The sequence below is a fragment of the Syngnathoides biaculeatus genome, chromosome 7 (genome assembly GCF_019802595.1).
Source record: "Syngnathoides biaculeatus isolate LvHL_M chromosome 7, ASM1980259v1, whole genome shotgun sequence".
Taxonomy (NCBI): Eukaryota; Metazoa; Chordata; class Actinopteri; order Syngnathiformes; family Syngnathidae; genus Syngnathoides; species Syngnathoides biaculeatus.
Window position 1 is genome coordinate 20,684,122 of NC_084646.1, and position 8,052 is coordinate 20,692,173.

At 42.6% G+C, this 8,052-nt stretch overlaps 1 pseudogene; it reads left to right on the plus strand.

The window, feature by feature from the left end:
• Positions 1-2,525: 2,525 nt before the first annotated feature.
• On the plus strand, positions 2,526-7,811 carry LOC133503762 (hydroxylysine kinase-like; annotated as a pseudogene).
• Positions 7,812-8,052: the final 241 nt, after the last annotated feature.

Genomic DNA, 8,052 nt, shown 5'->3' on the forward strand with positions numbered 1-8,052 from the left:
TGGCCTCACAGTTCTGAGGACCAGAGTTCAAATTCCAGCCCCGCCTGTGTGGAGTTTGCATGTTCTCCCTGTGCCTGCATGGGTTTTGTTTGGGCATGCAGATTTCCTCCAACATCCCAAAAAGTGGGCATTAATTGGACACTCTAAAATGTCCCTAGGTGTGATTGTGAGTACGACTGTTTTCTGTCTCCATGTGCTCTGCGACCGGGTGGCAACCACTTCAGCGTGGACCCTGTTTCCTGCCTGATGACAGCTGGGATTGGGTCCAGCACTCCTGCGACCTTCGTGAGGATAAGTGGCTCAGAAAATGGATGGATGAATGTATATAATTCATATATCACCGAAAGTCATAGAGCGTTCAAATAAGAGTGAGATGCAAGCTATTAACTTAAAATGAGATTTATCTTTTATTCGTTCATAATATAGTGTCATTGGTAGCCTACAAGTATTATGACATGTGACAGCACGTCTAATATCATAATATATTGCAAAATAGTTTACAAAGTTACGTGTCTTACCATTGTTATATAAAGTGCTGAGAGCTAAGATGGTGGATCAGTATTGTATGGACAAACCTGCTGACCCCATATTTCTGATTGTTGCGCATACCTGTCTCCTTATCCGTTCTGTGTACAGATGACATCTAAGGGGGGCTGGTCCAATTCTTAGATAAAGACACAAAAAAGCTGTTTCATCTCCTGGATGCTAAATTACTTAACAGTCACTTCCCCACTGACTTGATGACCAAGAATTTGAGAAACCCACTTTTCAAGGGTGTCTGTTCAATTGTTGACAACAATGTAACTGATATTCGCCATCTTTTTAACAAAAAAAAAAAACAATAAAAATTCAGCAAAGAACTATGTTCTTTTGAAAAAAAAAAAGTGCATGTGAGGAACGGCCAACCCTTCTCAGACAATTGATGGAGCACAAGTGACACTCACTGCGAAGTCACTAGTGACAGTCTTCACCAAATTTAAGTCTTTTGATATATTTTAAGAACTTTGCATGAACGTTCCCTGTGTTTACCAGTACACTAATGTCACAAGTGAGTGTTTTTCACCAAATTTACATGTCTGCTGGTTAAAACTGTCACAGAATAAGTTTATGTATATAAGAAACACAGAAATGTTACACAAACAGTAAATGTTATAAGTTACAAATAAGGTTGAAACAACATTGCATAGATTAACCATGGCACTGGTTTGAAACCGCAAAATAATCCTAGGATAGACAAGTAATACTAAGAGATGTGGTCTATCTTCCTTTGTATTCTCTGGGCCAGACCCTTTTCCTGTTTATTAAAGCCCTGAGCCCCTTTGGCTCTCTCATTCTCTCACCTTGCTGAAGATACTGCCTCAGTCAAGGAACCCCAGATCACAACACAAAGTGGTGGAAATGCACCAAACCTTCCCACCAAGGAAGCGGAACGCAGGTAGGATCTGCCGAAACAACATTTCTGTATGCGTGACCACCTTATTGTAGGGATTTGCGAGTTTGGACTCTACGCGTGTTCGCTGATCGAGGGAGGGATGACTAATGATTAGAAAAAGTTAAAAGCAAATGGATTTATTACAAAGGAATGTGCAATACAGATGTCCGGGTCTTATCTAGGTATCTGCCAATGTCACGACCCATCGAAACGGAGGTAGGACCCAAATGCAGGAGTCGGGAGACGCAGAGGTAATTCGGGAAAAACTTTTGTTACTCCAAGGTCGGGGATCGGGCAGACAGTCAGGTGCGGTAGTCAGTACGTCGGGCGTAGAGAGCAGGTCAGCGGGCAGGCAGGAGTCGGTACACGGGAGAACGATCAAAGCACGCAGAAGTGTCAAAGGAGTCAGGCTTATGGGGTTGGTCGGAGAACAGGCGAAGGTCGGTACACACAGGTTGTCGATCAGAGATACGGGAGTGCAGGAATGGGGCGTGAGTTGCAACGATCTGGTGCTGGACCAGTCGTCCCCATGGTCCTATATGCGCCTCCCAATCAGCGCGGCAACCCGCACAGACAGGGGTAGACCGGCAGGACCATGAGAGCCACACACGAGACGTGTATCTTCTGGCAGGATAGCCAAGGAAGACAAGAGCTGCCCGGTAACACAAGGTTTTTATATGTATGTTTCCATGGTAAAAGTGGCTGCCCCCCGCAGTCTGGTCCTGGGCCAGGATGGTAACTTTCCGCTCCTTATCTGGTGTCGTTCGTACCCACGGCAACGCCTGGGAGAGGAGGATGCCACCAGCCAGTTTTCTAAAAAGATCAAGGCCAACCACTGGCTCCACAACACATCCTTGTCTGATTAGCAAATGGACAACACTTTATGTGTTGATTAAATGTATTAGGTCATATTTTAGCAAATAATGAAAGTGCAATAAAAGTAAAATAGTCTTCATTATAGATGAAGATCTGTCAGGACGTTTGCGAGTGAACGAGTGATTCGCTACCAGCGGCACAGTGTGTACACCCCAATACGCAACACGATACTAGGGCAACGCCTCCTCCATTACCTGATATATACTTGAAAGCATCTGCAGATTTCAAAACATCCCTGACAGGAAGTAGTTACAGAAATATGTCCCTTCTCAGCAGATTGCGTTAGGAATTGGACGGCGGAACACCTTCACACATTATGAGGTGAGTTAAATTCACACTTGTACTCCTATTGTAATCTGGGATGACCGGACTGGGCCGAAGAGTGAAGCTCCAGGGAAAAGAGATAGCAAAGGAGGATGATTTCAAAAACTTGGGGTCAACAATACAGACCAATGGAGAGTGTGGTAAGGAAGTGAAGAAACAGGGTGGAACAGTTGGCGGAAGGTGTCTGGTGTTTGATGTTACAGAAGAGTGTCCGCTAGAATGAAGGGCAAAGTTTATAAAACAGTGGTGAGGCCGGCCATGATGTACAGATTAGAGACGGTGGCTCTGAAGAAACAACAGGAAGCAGAACTTCAGGTAGCAGAAATGAAGATCCTGAGGTTCTCACTTGGTGTGAACAGATTGGATAGGATTAGAAATGAGCTCATTAGAGGGACAGCCAAAGTTGGATGTTTTGGAGACAAGATTCGAGAGAGCAGACTTCGATGGTTTGGGCGTGTTCAGAGGCAAGAGAGTGAGTATATTGGTGGAAGGGTGCTGAGGATGGAGCTGCCAGGCAAAAGAGCGAGAGGGAGACCAAAGGAAAGGTTGATGGATGTGTTGAGGGAGGACATGAAGACTGTGGGTGTTAGTGAGGAAGATGCACGAGATAGGCTTAGATGGAAAAAGATGACACGCTGTGGCGACCCCTAATCGGGACAAGCCGAAAGGAAAAGAAGAAGAAAGAAGAGGACCGGAACGCTATTCATAAGTACAATAATAACCTTAGGGCAAAAAAAAAAAAATACTACTCATAATAATGCGATACATTTTTAAAAAAATAATCCATCCATCTATTTTCTGAAACATTTAGCAAAAATGAGGTAAAAAAAAAAGGTTGCGGGGTTGTGGTTTGATTGGGTTTGGGGAGGAGAGAGGTTCGGTACCCTTGCCCTTCCCTTTGGGACTGGTTGGGGTGCTTCGGTTGTGCTGGGTCCTAGGGAGTGGATGAGGTCCAGCCCGGCTTGGTCACGCATGGGATGGACACGCTGGCTTGCCCGTCCCTTGTGGGTGGAGGTGTTTTTGCCCCACTCTTCCTTGATATCGTGGCACAATAACTCTGTCCAGCAGTTTTCTAGCATGTATATGATGTGGTGTTCAGATATGCAACACATTAACTTCAACCACTCAATACCAACATGCTATCTTCAAAAATATCTCTTCCTAGAAGCGCCACTGTTGCCCAAAAATACGTGCAGAGTCTTCAGCAATATCATTTATGTGTACTGTATCATCATTAGGATTTCTTGTTGTTGTTTTATTTTCAGTAACATGTCAGTGAAGCATGCTACACCAACGCTCAGCCAGTCTCAGGCAGCAGAGCTTGTGAAGAAACACTACAAGCTGACTCCGTCTGAGCTCCACAATCTCCCCAGCTTTGAAGACTAGAATATTTATATTGTGACCGTTTGAAGGTGATGAGTATGTGCTGAAGATTATCAACTCAGAGGACAGCAAAGACCCTATCCTGTTTGAACTACAAACTTATGCCATGAACTTCCTTCATGAGAATGGACTTCCGACTCAAACTGCCCTGAAAACAAGCACTGGACAGGTCATGGTCCTGGAAGACATCGGTAGGAGACCGGTCACTTCAGATTGAGGGAGGGTGTGAGTAGTTCTCTAGACACATTGACATAATGCAAAAGAGGTATCTTGGTCTTGAGCTATAATGCAGAGCTGAAGTCCACAAACGAGTTCCTCACATAGGTCTCCGTGCCGTCGACTCTGAGAAAAAAACTGAGTGGGTTTGTGAAAGTTGGTGAGAGAAAGACTCCCTAATTTTCCCTTATATAAGTGAGTCACATAATGTCTCCAAAGATGAACGTAAAACATAAATTCACAGGTAGGTAATGGGCCATTAATGGTTAATTATTTTTTCACACTGGGTCAGGTAGCTTTGAATATTTTTTTCTCCTTAGTAAATAAAATCAACGTTCAAATATTTTATGCTTACTAGGATTATCATCATCTGACGTTTGCATTTGTTGGATTATTTTAAACATTACGACAAGGAAACTGCATGAAAGAGCAATTTCCGAAGGGGGCAACTACAGTTCATGGCACTGTAGATGCTGCGAGAGCGAGTAATAACTGAAAGGCCGATTGTTGGATCGTTACCTTTGACAGATTGTGGCCACGGCTTGCAGAAGTACCTTGGTGCGCCTGTTGACTTATTTGCCTGGATTCCCTATTTCCAAGGCACCTCTCTCACCACAGCTACTTTATGAAGTTGGCCAGACTGCAGGCAGAGTGGACAACATTCTCAGACAGGTGCAAGTAATTCCGTTGTAAACCATTTCCACTGCTATTTTTTTTTTTTTTATACTAAGTGCCGCCCTTCTGCTGTCCACCTGAATACTTATGAATATTGCTAGATGCCATTGAACATGGATGGCAGAAAATATTTGAACCTAAGCCTTTTCTGGAGATTAATAATGTTTTTGTTTCACAGTAAACTAAAATGTGCACTTCCCTTAGGTGAGGACCTTCTTTTTATCCAAATGCTATTTAATGGATGGGGTGGACAAAATAGTATCAATCATCTGTTTTTATTACAGAAGAACAAACCCTCACATTTTGTTGTCATTATGTTTGAAATTTCATACATCTGTGTGTAATTCTGTTTATCGTGCATTCCTTCCCACCCCATTTAAATACAAACTACTATGCATATCTCGTGGTTAATTAGAAAACTCTTGTGGAATAACAGGTTTAAGACAAAGAAAAAGATAAAGAAAGGACAACTGCCACCTGAACCTTAATTACGCAATCAGATTTCATTTGTAAAACTAATTTTTTGATGAAACTTCTCTATGTAGTGAGACATTATTTTCACAATGTACAGTACATACCAATCCTTAATGCCGTCAACCACTTTGAAGGTGGGTATCTTAACAGTGCAAAAAGATGTTTACTAATAACATTTGCCACGATTACAGTTTCACGGCAGAAGTTGATTTCCTCTACGAGTGCAATATCTACTTTTTCTCTTTTCTTCGGGAGAACAAATATTCTCCACACATGAGCCTTGCCAAAGCAGATTTAATTAAATGCAAGGATTTTTTTGCTGTGAAGCAAAAGTGCTTTCCACTCATTCACCATGTTGCCTGTCTGGTAAGTTGTGTTTTCTGTTTTGTTCTCAGATGGAACATTCTCAACTTGGCAAATTGCATCGGGAGAATTTCAAATGGAGTTTGTCCATTGTTCCCATTTTGGAGAATTACTTGCAGGTACTTGATGGAGACCCACTGAAGGAGGTTGTACGGTCTGTCCTCCACCAATACAAGACCACTGTCACCCACAAATACTCCAGTTTCCGCAAGTGTGAGTATGATATTAATGTTTTAAAATGACATATAAATAATGAAGATGTGGTGGCACGGTGGAGCAACTGGTTAAAATGTTGGCCTGACAGTTTTGAGGACTGGGCTTCAAATTCCAGCCCCGCCTGTGTGGATTTTGCATGTTCTCCCCGTGCCTGCGTGGGTTTACACCGGGCACTCCGGTTTCCACCCGCATCCCAAAAACGCAACATTAAATGGACACTCCAAATTGCCCCAAGGTATGATTGCGAGTGCAACTGTTTTTTGTCTCTATGTGCCCTGCGAATGGCTGAGAACCAGTCCAGGGTGTACCCAATAGTGCTCAATAATAGCTTGGATAGATTCCACCACTTTTGGGACCCTTGCGAGGACAAGCGGCTAAGAAAATGAATAGATGGATAATTAAAGACGTAACTGATTGGTAGCGTTTGGTCAAAAGCTAAATGATACAAGTTCCTGTTGGATAATGCCAATTTCTTGGTAACTGTTCATGCCTTTCTATTCTCGATACTGTACATACTGATTAAATAATCTGTCTAATAATAGTATTTGTCCTAGCTTTATGTTTTATGAAGTGCTTCTAAAAACGTTTTTTCTGATGCTTTGCGGATATCACCTTCTTATAAACTGATTTCTGTCTGCCTTTCTTCAGGTCTCCTTCACGGGGACTTAAACGATCTCAATGTGCTCGTGCAAGCTAACGATGGCCAAGGCTAGACGGTTGCTGGTATCAATGATTTTGGGGATGTGAACTTTGGTTGTTACGTCTATGAGCTCGCCATCACCATCATGTACATGATGCATTTGCACCCTGACCCAATTGATGTGGGTGGACCGGTTCTGGCAGGCTGGGAAAGTGTCCTTCCTCTCAACCCGTCAGAGAGAGACTGCCTCTTTTGCTTGGTCCTGTCTCATTTCTGTCAGCAATTAGTGTTGTGTTCGTACAATTCAAAGCAGTACCCTGAAAAAGAGGAATACCTCATGCGCTTGTCTAAGAGTGGCACTGGGATTTTACACAAACTTAATAACATTGGGAAGACGCAGGTGGAGAAGGTGTCGTTCCAAAGTGCTGCACAATTCAATGACAGAAAGTAGTATATAATATATGAGATACATATAAAAGAAAAAAATATTGTTTTGGCAAGGGCGCCTCCATAATTTTCTGGGTGGGGTGGCCAAAACGTATTGTTGACAGTTGGGGTGGCTGAAACAAATGTGTCAATATGCCGTGGGGGGTGAAGGAGTGCTTATTGAACAACAAAACGCAAAACTGACACTGGGATCTAAAGCAAGGGTGTCAAACAATTTTTTGTCGATGGCCAGATTGTAGTTATGGTTTCTCCCAGAGGGCCGTTGTTTCTGTGAAACCATAAAATTGTTTAATCGCCTCATCATATTTACACGTGAAATTTATTACTTTGTTTTGGAATCAGAAATCAAGGGCAATGGGTTTTTCAACTATTGTTCATGTTTGGAAACACCAACATGCCTGCAGTAACTCAATGTTATCATTTATGATCTCATAATTTGAAATTTTAGTACAGATTTGAGCAAGACTCCTGGAAGTTGACACATGTGATTTGCGTTCACGTGCCACATAAAATCATGTGGCGGGGCGGATCTGGCCCCAGGCCTTGAGTTTGACACATGTGATCTCTACAGTATGTGAATGACTGGCAAGCGCGGCGGCCATTCTGGCAACCCCTGATGGCGCCCTTCCCATTTGGCTTCTGATTAAGTTAGCCAGTGTTAGCTTTGTGCAATCTCATTTATTTATAGTCAGGGTGTGGAAGCATGAAACGCTACACCAAAGTCAAACAGAGCTGGACTGAGTTCTGTTGCATTCCCAGATTAGTGTCCGATAAATTACGAATTTGCATTTTCCATTTTAACATGCGTGGTTTAAAATGAACTCCCTCATGAGTCTTTGCCAATATTTTCATGAGATAAAGTTAATTGGCAAAAGAAATATAGCAAAATGAATGTGGCTACGTCAAAGACAAGCAAGGTTTGTTTTGAACATTTCTTTCATTGAATTGTAATTTGTTTAACAATGATGTGATACCAATAAAGCATTTTTTTCACGTGACGGTCTTA